Source organism: Hylobates moloch, unplaced genomic scaffold, assembly GCF_009828535.3.
Source record: "Hylobates moloch isolate HMO894 unplaced genomic scaffold, HMol_V3 SCAFFOLD_1, whole genome shotgun sequence".
NCBI classification, from domain to species: domain Eukaryota; kingdom Metazoa; phylum Chordata; class Mammalia; order Primates; family Hylobatidae; genus Hylobates; species Hylobates moloch.
The window spans coordinates 230,993,084-231,008,832 of NW_026652276.1; positions in this window are offsets into that span (position 1 = coordinate 230,993,084).

Genomic DNA, 15,749 nt, shown 5'->3' on the forward strand with positions numbered 1-15,749 from the left:
TCTTATCTCTATTGTTTTAGCATGTGCTCTAACATCCCTATGATATCATCTAAATAGATATTAAAATCTGCTTTTAAAATATTCAAAAACTGAGCATGACAGGATGCGTTGAAGCCATACAGTTAGTTATGAAGCCAGTATGTTCTTAATAAAAAATCCATTCTAAATAATATTTGCAATGAGGTATACTAAGGCCAATAACACAAAACAAGATTGACAAGCTAAACCCTTGCACTAAAACCAGCTGGATAATTATTTTGAAAATTCTTAAGTGATAATTTTTCCAACAATCAATCTTAGAATAGACTGGAGGCATTCTAAATAGGATAATTTCCATGGAAAATAACCTGGAGCTTTTAGTTGAGCCACAATCAATAAGAACCAATGGCACAAAAAACCTTTCACCAAAACAGCCCCTTTAACTCACGCTTTCTTAACAGAAGCCCTGGATCCAACAGGAAATAATATTCCCAACTCTCTGTAAGTTTACCAGAAACATAGATGAATTCCAGGGACTGGACTATAGGAAATATTGGCAATTTGGAGAGTTCAGTGGAGTGTAGCAAAGAATATGAAGGGAGTTTGTAAAATAATTATATATTATTTTACATTATATAGAAAATAGTGAATGAACTAAATAAAAGCTTCAGAAAAAAGCTGCTTGGCAGTTATACAGATCTGAAGAAATTTGCTATCAGTTGATATGCAAAGCAGAAAACAGACAAATAGGTACATGTTTCAGAAATGTCTTCACCATGAAGGGAAATATAAATAAGATATCCAAAGATGAAAGTGGGTAATGACAGCAAGAGAAGACCAGTGTTTGAAAAGGGAACTTAGAAAGCTTGATGACTTTAGCCATAAAGCTTGATGAGTTCAACCATGAGTAAAACAGAAGTTAAAGTTCACGCAGGAGAGTGACATGAGGAGAGCTAATGTACCCTCCCACTTTACTAATTTGGAATTCTGACTTTTGGTCTCACGGTAGGTCATCTGCAAGATCGGGACCACATAAAAACTTCCATGCAGTTTTTGAGAGCAAATGTTTTAATCTGCCTCCTTCACCCTCAGCAGTATCTCCTCCAGGAATCTACTCCAGTGCTTACATTTCAAACTCTTAGGATTTCGGGTTTTATTAATTAAGACTCTGTAAAACCTGTGGTTTAGCACACATGAAACTATTTACTAACACCTGAAGCATGGACATGGGAGGTGATATGAGTATGAGGGAGAGAGAAACGGGCTTGAGAAAGTGCATGCACATGAGCAGGTCAGGGTTGAATCTCCAGGCAGCAGAGACAGTACAGCCATCTCTCCCACCCTTTCCCCAAGGAGACCTCACAAAGGCATTATCCCTCCCAGCCAGTCTTGACATATAGGATGGAGGGTTGAGTAGTGAGCTGTCGAATGGGAAAATCGTGCAGTACAGCCTCACCTGACAGTAAGATTTTAAGGATGTGTGTAGGCCTCTGTGAATTCAGTTTTCAGATCTTCCTGTGGCATTTCTCCATTTTTGCTCATGTGTTTAGCATTTGCCCAGTTTTGCACTGTGTCATTTCACGAAGATCAAATGGGATGCGAAAAGGACAATAAAATTATTTAAATGATTAAATAATAGAAAGAATAATGCAAAGACATGCTGAAAAAACAGTTATTTTCCAAACGTCCAGTAATCTTTCAGCAACTTGACTGGCAGATTTCACTCCAAATACCTCACATGAGCAGTTGATGGGACACATTTACCAACTGTGCTCACCTTTAGCAACCTTGCCCAAAACCTAAATTCAGTCTGTTCTAGTCCACACCTGAAGCCTATTTTCTCCTCTCCTTTATTTGTGCAATGAATATTAAGGTGTTCCTTGTGCCCCAGCTAAGGATTTATTATTTTCTCTTAGGCTGGTCTCCAGCTCCTTGTGGGCCAGTCCCTGGGTCCCCATGATGGCTCATGAGCTCCAATAAAGAAACACTGCAGACAGGTCTTGTATTAATTCCAAACATTCTTTCCATTAGACTGAGAGTTTGCTTGAGGTCAGAGATTCATGACTATCTTGTGGACATGTGATTTGCAGAGCCCAGCAGAGTAAACACAAAAAATTATTAAGTAAGTGAATTCTGTTACATACCCTTTACACAGAAAAATTATTTTCCCTAGCAGAATAACCCATGAAAAATTGAGTAAATAAAATTTATTACATATCCTTTACACACAAGAAAAACCCTATCTTTTTCACAGTGTAAATAGGTCTGTGTAGAGGAATATTTTTGCTTGTTAAAACTTTGTTTCAACATAATTTTGCTTGCAGAAATACACTCATATTGGTTAATAGAATGCAATTTAAGTTTAACTTATGCTACACAATTTGGATCAAAAACTTGGTACATGGTATAAGATTTTTAAAAAGGATTTGCAATCTGGTTTGTTTTTATCTATTACAAATGTATAAAAGATCCTTAATAAAATGCTGCTAAACAAGACAGCAAGAACCTTGAGAAATTTACCTTTGGTTTGCTTCAGAAAAATAACATGTATTGCACTGCATAAGTTTATAAAATTGGTGCAACAAAACATTGTTTTATGCCAGAGACATTGTTTCAATGCCAGTTTAGAAAGTTCAGTAACTAATGGGTATGGAAGGGACTGAGAGAGAACCTATGTACACATGTGAAACTGTAAAAGCTATCTGATTTAGTTAGTATTGCATGTAGATTGTAAATTCACACAAACCAAAATTCACATACTTTCTAAAAGCAGAACTTCCATTCGACCCAGAAATCTCATTACTTGGTACATACCCAGATGCATATAAATCATTCTACCATAAAGACACATGCACACATATGTTTATTGCAGCACTATTTACAATGGCGAAGACTTGGAACCAACCCAAATGCCCATCAGTAATAGACTGGATAAAGAAAATGTGGCACACATACACCATGGAATACCATACAGCCATAACAAGGAACAAGTTCATGTCCTTTGCAGGAAATGGATGGAGCTGGAGGCCATTATCATCATCAAACTAACACAGGAACAGAAAACCAAACACCGCATGTTCTCATTTATAAATGGGAGCTGAACAATGAGAACACATGGACACAAGGAGGGGAACAACACACACTGGGGCCTGTTGGTTGGGCAGTGGGAGGGAGAACACCAGGATAAGTAGCTAATGCATGCTGGGCTTAATACCTGGGTGATGGGTTGATAGGTGCAGCAAACCACCATGGCACACATTTACCTATGTGACAAACCTGCATGTCTGAAACTTAAAATAAAATAAAATAAAAAGAATGTAGGTTATCATTGCTTCCAAATAGGCAGTAAATCGAAAACTAAAACTGTCAGCAGTTTAGGCTTTCGGAACTCAGTTGTCAGATTCTTGCATGGCAGGTTAGGCCAGAGGCACCTGCTTCAACTAAGTGGTCATCTTGCCTTCTCCTGAGGAAGTCAGAAATGGTCACTGTTGGGTCTGTCTGAATAAGGCCGTGTGTGGGTCTGCAGACTCAGAAAATAACTCTTCTGTCACCCTTGGGTCAGCACCAGCCTGAGGAGGTTCTACAGAGGGGCCTGAGCATAATTCTGCAAGGTGTCCGTAGAGAGACTCCTCCTCATCCCAGTCTGGCCTTCCAGCCATCCAGAGCACATCCCATGTGTAGGGAGGGGACATGGGCCTCAATTCTAACACTGTCCTGTGTGGAAACCACACTGTATGTGAAGGCTGAGACAATAGATGGAGGAGGTGAGACAGGAAATGGCTGTTGCAGCCACAGGAAGTAGTGTTGCTGCATACACAGGTAAATTTACAATAAACAGTCTTGCTTTCATATTTTGAGAAGGTTCTGGGAAACGGGCTCACATCAATTGTAGATCACAGACTTCCTGGGGACATGCTGAGAGGCACATGAACAAAAACCTATACACTGTATAATAAAGAGGTACAAACTTCTACAAATGGTGGGTAACACTGGTTTAAGAAAAATGCTACATTGCCAAAGCAAAGGAAGAACTGAATCTAGGAGGAGACATTGTCCAAACCTAAGGGCAAAGCCCTTGGCGCAGAGGCGATCCTGACTCTTGAGGCCTTTTCTTCCTGTCCTGACCCTCCTGGGCACACTTGGCTCCCCCCATGATATTGAGGAATAGGTCAGAAACCAGGGGCTTTCAAGGAAGCAGTATGGTTTGTGGCAAGGTGAGATAGGGATTGGAACATGAGGAAAGGGGGGCTGAGTGCCCATGTCTCTCAGCACAACCTGCCTCCTGGGTTATTTTGCACCAAAAGGGGGACAAAGCCGACATACTGGCCCCTCAGTCTCTGCAAGTCAACACTGTGTGGAACCTCAGGGGTCAGACCCCAGGACTTCAGGGCTTTTCGAACATAGCTCCTTGGACAGGGCACTCTACTCCACACCTCCCAGGGTTGGCATTGTCACTCTCCTGGTCTGGTCACCAGGTATGGTCTCCATTAGGGATCACAGGTCCTCAGAACCAGCGCTGTGCAGTTCAGCTGTGTTCCCACAGCTCTCTGAGAACTGAGTCTGTGTTGATGGGTCATTTGGCCAGCCTGTGCTAATGGGTGAGTAGAGTTTCGTGCTCACTTGGTAAGGTCAGAAATATCAGAGAACTTTGGATGTTGATGTGGGAAGAGAACTTAGCTCATCTCCCGCAATCCTCACTTTAACCATAAAACAAGCATCATGCCCCCAACCTTCATCTCCTGACCCCCAGACTGCTGCTTTTTCCACGAGGTGGTGAACTTGTCAGTGGGAGGCACAGGTGCTAGGGTGCTAATGGCAAAGTCCATGCTGACGGGCTCCAGTGGAAAACCAGGGCCTCCATACCAGCGAGGAGCCCTACTGATGCAAACACAGTCCTGATGGGTGCTACCGTGCCACTCAGAGAAGGAAAGAATGAATGTGTCAATGCACCGCAGCAGAGACAATGTTGGGGGAGGTGGGGGGAGAAAGTCCCTACATAATTTAATGCAGTACAACGAGGGCTTTTGGAGTTGATACCCTTCCCTTTGTTCATATCAATACAATTCTCTTGGTAGAAATTCCAGTTTCTGTCACAGTATGAGAATGTCTCACGGTCATGAGTCATGCTTACAGGCAAAGGGGCTTTGCAACCATCTCTGAGCGCTCTAGCCTGGCATTCTGCCTATGCCCTGAAATGTTCTCCACCACTCAGAGACAGAAATCATTGCCTATTCTCCAGATTAAATGAACTCCTAAAGCATTTTTTCCCATAGAGATGCTAAACTCAGAAAGGATAAGACCTGAAAGTTGGAGAAGCTGGGAGGGGGCTGAGCCCCACCATGGTGTGTGCACATGCGCTCTCTGGGTGCAGGCAGAGCGGGCTCTGAGAGCAGACAGGCAGGGTCTGGAGTGGCCTTTTCGGGAAAGCCAGTGTCTCTGCTCTACTTTGTGACCTTCAGGACCCGCTGATTCTGGGTTCAGCGTGGGACCGAGGGATGGGCGTCCCATGAGGTTGGATATTCCCTAAGGTGGTGGGGCTGGGAGCTGGGATCAGGATTAACAGGACACCACGCAAGAAAGAGAGAGGAAAGAGGGAAGAGCAGTAAGACAGAAAGAGGCACAAACTGACAGTGGGAGAGTGAAGTACAGGGTTTAGGGAGCAAAGGAGAGGCAGGAAAAGGGGAAGAACAGGGAGACTTTCTGTAGCTAGAAGGGACTTCTCTCTTCACTTCTCTAATGAGTCTGCACCCAGCAGATTAAGATTATGTAGCTCAGACCTACCATGTGTGTTGCTCAAGAAGCCATGATCACCTAGGTTACAGTTCACACTTCTTGGCCTGAAATTGACAGCTTTTATATCAGGCTGCAAACTTTCTTCACAGACCCTTTGCTTCTATTCTGCTACCTTATGAGACTCACGGCAAGGGGCTTGGGGTAGACAGACTCCATCTCTGATTCTACGTTCATTCTCTGAGTAACACTCGTCGAGTTACTCATCTTTCTGAGCCTTATTTTTACTTCTTTAGACATGGACATGATAATTTCTACTTCCTACTGTTGCTGTAAGCATTAAATGAGAAAAAGATATAAAACCCAGGGCTGAGCCAGAAAGAATTAAGTAAGCGGTAGCTGTATCTGCTCTATAAGGGGTACCCATTTACTTTTTCTTACCCAGGCAATGCTTATTTTTACCTTAAAGCTATTCACACTATTTCTTTCCACCTGTCTATTTGTCTGTCCCCAAAGTTCTCCATATTTCCAAATCCTCCCTTCCTTTAGTGCAAAATTCCTACATGAAAATCAACTTGAGATTTTTGATCCTCTGCTGTCTGTCAATCAAACAATGCCTCTCGGACTCCATTTCTCCATGTGTGCTGGTTTCCTTTCCTCAGCAACATGGGAAGATGTCTGTAGAGGTGGAGCCAGGTTGGTTTCTTCTTCTTTTTCCCCTTACTCCATCCTCTGCCACATGACAGACACATCAGAGATTTTAAACCTTACTTGGAGTTCATGTAAATGGCCCAGTCATTCTGATGGTCCCCAGGGGTGCTAGTTTATAGTATTAGCTCCTTTTCAGACTTACTGTGTATTAGACCAGTGGTTCTCAAAATGTGGGCCATGGATCAGCAGCATCAGTATGAACTGGAAACTTGTTAGGAAGTATGGGCTTCATCCTTAACTCACTGAATGAGAAACTCTGGGGGCGGAGTCCAGCAATCTAAGTTTCAGTAAACCCCCCAAGTGAGTCTCATGCCTGCTAAAGTTTGAGAACCACTGAGCTAAAGCTTTGTCTGTTAAAGGACTCTCACCTATGATTAAATCAGCTGAAATGGAGATCATAAGAGAGTTTTTAAAAGCACATCTGAAACGTAAAATTTTAGGTGAGAAAAGTCAACATAAGACCCTCTCATCTAAGATCATCCTAGAAGAAACAAAATGGAGAGGTGCTGTGGGCCATCAGGAAACAGCCTAAATGTCCCTGAAAGTTGAGATGCCTCAGAAATAAACCTCCAACTTTTATTTGTAGCTGGGTGCAGGCCCCAATTCCACCAGTCGTGGCAGTGGCCCAACTTCAACAGTGCAAATGATACAGCAATGCCCAAGAGCAGTGGTTCTCAAAGTGAGGTCCCCAGACCAGCAGCATCATGGGAATTGTCAGAAATGCTATTTTCAGTCTCCATTCGAAACCTACTAACTCAGAAATTCCAGGGATGTTGCCTAGCCATTTGTATTTTAATAAACTCTTTAGGTGATTCTGATGCAGTCTGAGGCTTGAAAACCTCTGTGCTAGCCACTGGGAATTCATCCTTTACATGCACTTTTCCATTTAATTCAGACTGGATAGTTTAAACTGTTCCCATCTTAAGATGAAGGAAATTAGGCTCAAGTTTGAGTAAGGACACTTAGCTAGTCAGTGGCCCAGTAGAAACTGGAACGCAGTTCTGTCTAATTCCAGAACCCCAGTGAGAATATGGAGGACGTATTTTGGGTATATGTGATCACTGATGGACTGAGTAGTTAAAAATGTATGTGGGAGAACTGCAGGACAGGATGAAGAAGGAAAGTTAGAGAAAGGCAAATAGAGCAGTCTCTGCTATTTTAATGGATGATATTCAAGCCCAGGATCTGTAGCAAGTTAAACCTATAGAGGTCATCTCTTTTACAAGATGTGGCCAAGATAACAGGCAACAGACCACGTCAAAGAAACCTTCCAGTGGACCCCCAGCATTTAAGGACTTGATTTTTTTGTTTGTTTGTTTGTTTTGAGGCAGAGTCTTGCTCTGTCACCCAGGCTGGAGTGCAATGGCGTGGTCTCAGCTCACTGCAACCTCTGCCTCCCAGATTCAAGCAATTCTCTTGCCTCAGCCTCCCAAGTAGGTGGGATTACAGGCACCCACCACCATGCCCAGCTAATTTTTTGTATTTTTAGTAGGGACGGGGTTTCACCATGTTGGCCAGGCTGGTCTCAAACTCCTGACCTTACGATCCACCCACCTCAGCCTCCCAAAGTGCTAGGATTACAGGCATGAGGCACGGTGCCCAGCCAAGGGCTTGAATTGTTAACTCTTCACTTGAGCTATTAAAATTTGATTTGTATTCAGCTCCTTTGACTTCCTTCTCAGTATCACCCTGTGCGTTATCTTCCCCTTACCTAGCCACTGTCCTGATGGAAAATCTTTGCCTCTGAGACAGGAATGACAGCTCCAGACCAATGGGGCGCATGTTTTACAGAGGGGAATTTCAGCCCTTTCAGATCACACAGGATAAGACAGTTATCTACCCTCTCTGAGGACAGAGCTTGCTGCTATAGCAGCCCTGGGTCTTGTGGTTTCCTTTCACACACTGAAGTTATTTTTCACACTTGACAAAACACCTAGAAACCAAATGCCTCTCAACACTCAGGGAGATGAAACTCAGGAAGGACAGCAAGTGAAAATGAACAGATATTATGGGAGAGTTTTTGGAGAGGAAATGGGGTAGAGGCCGACAGGGTTATGAGCAAAAGAAACAGAATGGGCTGGTGACCCCAGTGGGTTCACCTCAAAGTTTACAGCCAGGGTTCCTCTATGCTCTCTTTGACACACTTGTTCTGTTTCCATGCACTGAGATGATGGGGTTGGTGGGAGGCAGAGCAAGTGGAGGAGGACCACAATTAAAGCAATCAAAATTCAGATCATGTAAAGCCTGATGAGGGAGAAGGTTTTGAATTCATAATTCACACAGCCCACAATTACACATATCTGACTGTGACATACCCAGATTCAAGCCTGGAGTGTTTTTCCATTTTCCATAATAAAACATTCAGGATCTAAACTTAATTGTGAGTTTCTGTAAAAAATCATCTGCTAAAATCTCCAGCCTCATTTCTACACAATGTGACTTCCCTCCTTGAGGAACTAGCCATCCTTGGCTTTCTTTGATTAACTGAGAGCTCCATGTTTTCACTTACCTTGGAATATGCTTTATCTTCTTCCTGAAAATACTTCTAATCTCTTTCCCTAACTTCTACTCACTATTCAGTTTCAGCTCAAACAATGTTGGTTTTTCTAAGAAGTCTTTTCCGACCACTCCTACTATTAGTTTAGCAGATCCTCTATACACTCTTAAAACATCCTAGTGTTCTCCTTAATAACATTCATTATCCTACAGTTTTTGTTAACTGTCATGTTTGCCTGAGAAAGGAGGTAGTGATAGGGAAAAGGTGGTGATGGCAAAAATAGAAGAGAGAGGCTTTTATAGGATGGGCACAGAAGAAAGTAAAATATTTGATTGGTTACAGTTATACAGTTACCTTATTTGGTCTACCCTGTTGTAGAGTCCGTAGTTATGTTTGCTGGCTACTTCTAATTAGTTGAGCTTAAGTTCTGCTTTTATTTAATATTAAACATTTACAAGAAATAGCTCAAGTTAAGCCTTGCTTATCTTTGCAAATAAAGCAAGGTTGAGGTCATTTGTAAGGCCTAACTGCTTTTGTCTGCTCAGGGATTCTCCGGGTCTGGTCTCCATTTTAATTCACTTTAACAAAAAGAGATGAGACCCTGAAACCAGGTCCAGCTAGAACTAGCACAATTGAAGACAGAATTGCTCTGTCTTAGAAATGGATAAGATTACTTAGGAATATCAAGGCAAAAATCCTGAATTAGCTATTAACAAATAGAGTCAAGCAATATCTTGTATGATTAAGATTTGTCTAAGTATGCAAAGAATTCAATATTAGGAAACATTAGGAAATATTTTTATATAATTTAATGTATTACAAAGCTATGGAGCAACATAATCTGATCACCTCCTTAGCTGTTGAAAGGTAATTTGGTAAAATTAAATGTCTAATAATTGGTTCTTTTTCCCCATAATAAAATTTTCCATCTCAACCTCAAAATCTGCATCTAGTTTAATGGTGAACATTGAGATATTGCCACAAAAGTTAAGAACAAGCTAAGGAAGCCTACTATCATTGTGATTACTTATCTAACATTCTCTTAGATACTAGCCACAATAAATTAACAGGGAAAGAAATTAGAAGTTGTTTTATAAAAAATTCAAAAAAAGAAGGTAAATTATCATTTTTGGCCATGTAAAGAACTTTTACAAATCAATATCAAAATTATTCCCATCAGAATTGAAACATGGGCAATAAATATATAAGACAGATATCAATAAAAAATATAGTTCTTTCTTTAATAAATAGACATATGACAAATGACTCAATCATATTCCCATTGAGTGATGTGTATGAAAATCACACTAACATCATCTTTCACCTATCAGTCTGGCAAAGATAAACTTATGAGCAATCAACATGGGAAACTAATAAAATGCTGGTGAAACTAATTTGATTAAAATTTTTATTGTAAGCAATTCAGTAATATCTCTCAAAATTACCAATGCATGTACCAATTGTATAGCAATTCTCCTTGTAGGAACCCACTCAGGTGATCTGATTATCTGTTGCTGCATAAGAAACTACTCCAAAACTCAGTGGCTTAAAACAACATGTTTTTGTGTGTCAAGAATTTGGGCAGAGCACAGTGGGTACAACTTGACTTCACTCCTTGCAGACTGGGCCTCAGTTGGAGTGGCTCAAATGGCTCTAGATGGGGTGCGAGACAGATCAATGAGGGCCACATGTGGAGCCTCTGGTTGTCAACTGTGTCCCTAGCTGCTTCTCCATGTTGCACCTGCTGAGCCTAGAATGTCCCAAATGGCTTCTACCCTCCTTCACCAAGGTAACAGACTCTTCTCTTGGTGGTTTTACTTTCCCAGGCTCAACATAGAATTGTAAAGTCAGCAGAACTTAAAGGTAGTATTGGTCAGCTTTATTCACGGTTTGACTCATAATCACCAGGAAAACAGATTGTGTGTGAGAAGCAGGCTCTCAGATGCTCAGAGATCTTTATAGAGCCCTGACTCACCCGCAACTCTTTGCCTTCATGGCCTGCTGAGTCTTTTACAATGCCACCCCATTACATCTCACAGTAGAGGAATCCCTTGCTCCAAATGTCATACATCCCAAAAAAAGTTACATAGCAAAATTCCACAATAGGGGCTCTATAGTTCATCATTTAAAGGGGAAAAGCTGCAATACATTTCTAGCTCATCCAAAAACCCCAACAATTTCCTCTGGATATCACTAAAACACTTTTAAGCAATCAAAGCAATATAATAACAATCACCAATGATTTCTGCAAAATGTAAGGCCATTACATGCCAATCAGCTAATTGTTTAGCTGATTATTTGCCAGTTATTTAACACTACACTCATGTCTGTCTGCAGTAAGCAATGATATAAATGCAAACATTCTTTTCTACTACACTTCTACAAGCATTCAGAAAAATTGATTAAATATAAAAATAGGTTCATATAGATAACAAATTCAAATTTCACTCACAAATTTAAAAAAGGTTTATTTACTAATTAGAATTGCCTAAATGAGGTTTAGAGGAGAGGAGAGGGAGACCAGAGGCCTCACGGTGGCTGTTCAGTGGGGTGAGTGTGTGGGATGAGCTGATAAAGGAGGAGGTGGAATTGTTCACTCCTGGGGTTTGTCCATATCCCGTTCCAAGGGACTGGGAACTGTCTTTACAGCACTTGACCCTCCAGAGGAGATGATTGTGGCCTGTTGTCTGAAATCATAGTCAAAGTAATGTGACAGGAAAAACTCAAAATGGCCATGTCTTTGTGTTTCCTCTGCTTGAAAGCGTACGGACCCCTGGATAATAATGTAACACTGTGCTTGAGATTGCATCATCTAGTGGAATGCTTCTGTTGATGTTTTTTGTATGATTTTAGTTTCTTTTATTATTATTATTATACTTTAAGTTCTGGGATACATGTGCACAATGTGCAGGTTTGTCACATAGGTATACACGTGCCATGCTGATTTGCTGCACCCGTCAACCCGTCATCTACATTAGGTATTTCTCCTAATGTTATCCCTCCCCTAGCCCCCCACCCCCCAACAAGCCCCAGTGTATGATGTTCCCCTGCCTGTGTCTATGTGTTCTCTTTGTTCAACTCCCTCTTATGAGTGAGAACATGCAGCGTTTGGTTTTCGTTCCTGTGTCAGTTTGCTGAGAATGATTATTTCCAGCTTCATCCATGTCCCTGTAAAGAGCATGAACTCATCCTTTTTATGGTTATATAGTATTCCATGGTGTGTATGTGCCTCATTTTCTTTATCCAGTCTATTATTGATAGGCATTTGTGTTGGTTCCAAGTCTTTGCTATTGTGAACAATGCTGCAATAAACATGTGTGTGCATGTGTCTTTATAGTAGAATGATTTATAATCCTTTGGGTATATACCCAGTAATGGGATTGCTGGGTCAAATGGTATTTCTGGTTCTAGATCCTTGAGGAATCGCTACACTGTCTTCCACAGTGACTGAACTAATTTACACTTGCACCAACAGTGTAAAAGCATTCCTATTTCTCCACATCCTCTCCAGCATCTGTTGTTTCCTGACTTTTTAATGATCACCATTCTAACTGGCATGAGATGGTATCTCATTGTGGCTTTGATTTGCATTTCTCTAATGACCAGTGATGATGAGCTTTTTTTCATATGTTTGTTGGCCATATAAATGTCTTGTTTTGAGAAGTGTCTGTTCATATCCTTCACCCACTTTTTGATGGGGTTGTGTTTTTTTTGTAAATTCGTTTAAGTTCTTTGTAGATTCTGGATATTAGCCCTTTCTCAGATGGATAGATTGCAAAAATTTTTAAATTCAAAAATGTAGTCAATTAATCTTTAAGATTATTCTGCAAGATTGACTCCTTCTTGCAACTCTGAGCATTGGTTTGAATTGAATTCTCTGGCAGTAAGTCCTTTGCTATGTAAGGCTCATAGTTCTTCACATTCTTCACTGTACATGTCACCAATTCAGACCTCTTCAAAAAGATCCAAGAAGCGTTTTTCTGTTGGTGATGTTGGTGTTGGTGTTGTTACTGTGTTGCTTTGCAGTTATCACTTCATGAAACTTTGGAAATCAGCAATAAATTGTCCCTTTCTCACAGAAGAAACTTTCACTTAATAATGTGGAGAAAATGATTCCAGCAATTAAAAACCAATTTAGACAACGCAGGAACAAGACAGGATCTTGTCAGGAAACAACTGAGATATGACTGCAGTTTACTTCACTTTCACCCTACACACTCAAGAGCAATATCCATGTTTTACTGGTGTACACAACCAGATCTGCTTCAGTGGAGTTTCAATTCAAATAATGAATTTTGGGTGAAATCAATTGAAAGTTATTTATGGCAAATATTTAAATTTGGGGAGTTTACTGAGGGAGAGCTTGAAGTTAAACATCTCCTGAATTCTTAATTATTCCAAAATATAATGATGAATTGAAAACTGCCTAGTAAGTCAGGAAGCTAAACAAGCCTAAAAGAAGTCACCGCAATTTTTTTCTTTTTTTTTTTTTATGAAATTTTCCTGGACTAAATTCTTTTTCTTTTTTTTATTATTATTATTGTACTTTAAGTTTTAGGGTACATGTGCACAACATGCAGGTTTGTTACATATGTATACATATGCCATGTTGGTATGCTGCACCCATTAACTCATCATTTAGCATTAGGTATATCACCTAATGCCATCCCTCCCCGCTTCCCCCACCCCACATCAGTCTCCGGTGTGTGATGTTCCCCTTCCTGTGTCCATGTGTTCTCATTGTTCAATTCCCACCCATGAGTGAGAACATGCAGTGTTTGGTTTTTTGTCCTTGCGATAGTTTGCTGAGAATGATGGTTTCCAGCTTCATCTATGTCCCTACAAAGGACATGAACTCATCATTTTTTATGGCTGCATAGTATTCCATGGTGTATATGTGCCACATTTTCTTAATCCAGTCTATCATTGTTGGACATTTGGGATGGTTCCAAGTCTTTGCTATTGTGAATAGTGCCGCAATAAACATACGTGTGCATGTATCTTTATAGCAGCATGATTTATAATCCTTTGGGTATATACCCAGTAATGGGATGGCTGGATCAAATGGTATTTCTAGCTCTAGATCCCTGAAGAGTCGCCATACTGACTTCCACAATGGTTGAACTAGTTTACAGTCCCACCAACAGTGTAAAAGTGATCCTATTTCTCCACATCCTCTCCAGCACCTGTTGTTTCCTGACTTTTTGATGATGGCCATTCTAACTGGTGTGAGATGGTATCTCATTGTGGTTTTGATTTGCATTTCTCTGATGGCCAGTGATGATGAGCATTTTTTCATGTGTTTTTTGGCTGCATAAATGTCTTCTTTTGAGAAGTGTCTGTTCATATCCTTTGCCCACTTTTTGATGGGGTTGTTTGTTTTTTTCTTGTAAATTTGTTTGGGTTCATTGTGGATTCTGGATATTAGCCCTTTGTCAGATGAGTAGCTTGCAAAAATTTTCTCCCGTTCTGTAGGTTGCCTGTTCACTCTGATGGTAGTTTCTTTTGCTGTGCAGAGGCTCTTTAGTTTAATTAGACCTCATTTGTCAATTTTGGCTTTTGTTGCCATTGCTTTTGGTGTTTTAGTCATGAAGTCCTTGCCCATGCCTATGTCCTGAATGGTATTGTCTAGGTTTTCTTCTAGGGTTTTTATGGTTTTAGGTCTAACATGTAAGTCTTTAATCCATCTTGAATTAATTTTTGTATAAGGTGTAAGGAAGGGATCCAGTTTCAGCTTTCTACATATGGCTAGCCAGTTTTCCCAGCGCCATTTATTAAATAGGGAATCCTTTCCCCATTGCCTGTTGGCCACCATAGCTTCAAGTCAACACTGCAAGGTCTACTGGGTATTGGAGCATGTGCTAAACACCTTTGGTCTTTCTTCTATTTGTGTTTTCACTTGGTAATGAAGTTCTCACAGGCACCACTTTTGGCTGCACTGGCTGTTCATCCCTTCCTTCCTGGGTTTCCTATTTTGCAAATGGTGCCATAATCTGTCCAGTTGTCCAAGCCAGAAGCCTCGACTGTTTCTTCCAATAAATAACAAAAGAGTTGTGTATTATAAAGGCTTCATATCTCTCTGGAGCATCCACTTTTTTTTCCTTATCTCTACTCAAGTTATGGTCACCATCATTTCTGGACTGGATTGTTGCAACTGTTTCTTTGGATTGAACCTGTTTTGAGGCTTGCTTCTCTCAAATTACCTTTCACACTGCAACCACAATGCTATATATTTATAAGACAAATATAATTGTGAGATGATGTCAGTGGGAATAGCAGAATAATGCCCTCCAAAAATCTCCACAAAAATAGAGAACACTGTCAAAAAATAGTCAGAATCAACTCTTTTTTTTCAGAACTCTGGGTATCAACCCAACACTTGAAGCAATATTGAGAGTGTTCATTCAAGAAAAATAGTAAGAATAGTGAGTTCTGTCATGTTTCAACTTGCCCCTTTCTCATTACCCCCAACTCTGTGGTAACCTTGAAAACCAAAAAACTAAAATCACTATGAAAACTAGCAGCCTGGAAGCCATTGAAGGGAGCTGAATGGAGTTAGAGCCCCTTAAAAGTCCCATTTCTAGAAAAATGTCATTATCTGACCTGTCTAGTGGTGCCCTGGGAGATCCCACTTGCAACTCAGGAATGGAAAACCAAATAGTGTATTTTCTCATTTCTTAGTGGGAGCTAAGCTATGAGGACGCAAAGGCATGAGAATGATATAATGGACTGAGGAACTGGGAGCGGGGAAGATTGGGAGGGGGATGAGGGATAGAAGACGACACATTGGGTCCAGTGTACTCTGCTTGGGTGACGGGTGCACTAAAATCTC